A 2517-nucleotide genomic window follows, 5' to 3' on the forward strand; every position below is an offset into this window, starting at 1 on the left:
CTAAACAAAATTGAAAATATTCCCCAAAGGGGAAAAACTGCACTTGTGCACGCACACACACACATATGCACACTTTTTTAACCTAAAATTTCAGGGGCTTAAAGATTCTCTGAGGGATCAGTCACAACCACTAAAGATCTATCTATGAAAACAGATGAATTCCTAATCGGGGGAATTTCAATGCTTTACTTGTTGAGGTATCAGAATCACAAGTTGTATCTAGCTAGAGTACCTGACAAGGAAGAAGTACATTCGTAAAAGTGTGAATTAACTAAGGTGAATTCCTAGGCATCTTGAAATCCTTTTAGGACCTAGTGATGATGAATGAGTGGCTTGTGGAAAAGCAGCACGTCAGCCATCCATTAGGATAGCTTTGCGTTCCCTTGGTGAGAAGATCTATACGGATGGTTCTTCCGGTTACTTTCAGGGTAGTGAGTTTTGCTTCGGAAAATGTGATTGATGTGGCTGTGCCTCCATGCACACATCATTAGTCTGTGGCGGGTAAGCTCAGATGGTCAGAGCACTGTGCTAATGAGGCGAAGGTTAGGGGTTCAGTGCCCACGTGGGCTACTTAGCTTTTGTCTCATTCATGTCCCCAGACTACTCCCAACACAGGCCACCTGTCTTGAAGATGTGTATCTATAGTCAGAGGGAGGAGCCATGTGCAAGCGTTTGGCTGGATCACTACAAATCTATCATGACTCTGGGAAATCAACCGCTGTATGAGATCCTGGCTATTGATGAGGGAACTCGCCTTCATTTAAAAGGGACAGCAAGCATAATTCTCAACGCACACATGGTCTCAATGGAGTGGATTTTGTGAATAACTTGTTAAACTGTCACTTAATTTTACATCCCTAGAAAATAGGTAACAGAGTGAGATGATTTTTGACAAAACAGTGGTGAGATGCCCTTCACTTAGGCAAAATAAATGTGAATATTTACTTACATATAGAGGGGCGTGCACTAGCACTCATGCTGCAGAAAATTCATTTCACAAAAACAACTACAGATGCTTTTGAATTATTTAATAGGTTAATCTTCCATTAAGTGTTATGAAAATAATAGTTGAATTCAACAAAACTTTTCATCTTCATATTTCTTTTAAAGAGCGAAGCACATGTTTGCTTCCAAAACTTCCTCATTTACCCTCACTTTAGGTAAAAGCACTATGATCTGACACCAGCCAGGGGTCAGGAGATAACCCTTAGGTCCTCCCTGACCCTCAGGCTCTCCATCTCCCAGACCTACAGGAAGCCAAGAGGTTTTGTTTTAACTCCTTCAGGGCTCTCATATCTGTCCCTCCCTCATTCTTACTATCACGATTTCAGCTCAAACCCTGGTTACTTCCTTACTGGACCACTGGAGCACACAGCTAACTAATCTTTCATCCTTCCTTATCACTGAGAATAATTTCTGAGGGCGAGCTTTACAATCCGACTACCTGTGTTCAAACCCAAAATCTACCATTTGCTAGCTATGTGACTTTTAGCCTGTGCCTTTGTTTTTGTTCACCTGTAAACTGGGGACAAAAATAATAACAGGCTTATGGGATTCTTGTGATGATGTAAATTGGTTAATTTTATAAAAGGTGCTTAGAAAATTGCCTGGAATATAATACACACTTAACAAATGTTATCTGCTATTATTATTATTGCTAATCATTATCATCATTTCTATATCTACAGCATGGACTGGCTCAAGGTGTACTGCTCTAAATCCTACTTACTATAAGGCTTCCTCATCAAGTTACCTACCTTCTAACTGAGTCTCCTTATTGGCTGAAATGTTTACTCACATAGAGTTAATGACAGTGTCTCTGCATTAGAGGATTTGGTCAAGATCAGATTAGATATTGCAGTGGAGTGCTGAGGACAACAGCCGGCACGCTTAAAATGCTTGCTAAATGTGTACAAGTGCACAAGTTCTATTTTATTGATAAAAACCAACACCTATGTCACTCTCTTGTTTCCAATTATGTAATGTAAGACTATTCTTCTAGGGATCATTTCTATAGTTCAGTACCAGAGACGGTTCTCTGACAGTGTGGAGCACCAGAAACCATGAGAAGGAGGCACAGCAATCTCTCCTGAGCGTGGAGCCTGCTCTTAGTGTTGTTTTGCTGCAGCTGCTGTTTGCCACTGATGATCATTCCCTTCTTTCAGGAGAGTAGGAAGGGGGGGATGCAGTCTGAGTGGTTTCCATTAGGACTTTGAAAAAAAATCATATAATAGTTCCTCATTGAATATAGCCATTGTTCCCGACATGTTAGACGCTAAGAAACCCTTTGTCACATAACAAATTTCAAGCAGCTGTAAATGGTCTAAATACCTATGTGAGACTTCAGCAATATGGCAGACCCAGCTAATGTAGAGAAGTCCACCTCTTGATATGAATGCATAAATATGTTGAAAACAGGTAACAATGCACAAGCAAATTCAAAAGACTAAAGGAACCCTCCCAGTACTAGAATCTCAAAGCTCATGCAAAGCTAGAGTAGATGCCACCACTGCTCAC

General features: G+C 40.6%; 1 non-coding gene across 1 annotated transcript; it reads left to right on the forward strand.

Annotated features, from left to right (window-relative positions):
- The first annotated feature begins 1986 nt into the window (after positions 1 to 1986).
- LOC112132227 (small nucleolar RNA U3) lies at positions 1987 to 2199 on the forward strand. Its single transcript, XR_002914023.1, has one exon. It is a non-coding gene; the product is annotated as a small nucleolar RNA U3 (small nucleolar RNA).
- Positions 2200 to 2517: the final 318 nt, after the last annotated feature.

Source organism: Pongo abelii, chromosome 12 (genome assembly GCF_028885655.2).
Source record: "Pongo abelii isolate AG06213 chromosome 12, NHGRI_mPonAbe1-v2.0_pri, whole genome shotgun sequence".
Taxonomy (NCBI): Eukaryota; Metazoa; Chordata; class Mammalia; order Primates; family Hominidae; genus Pongo; species Pongo abelii.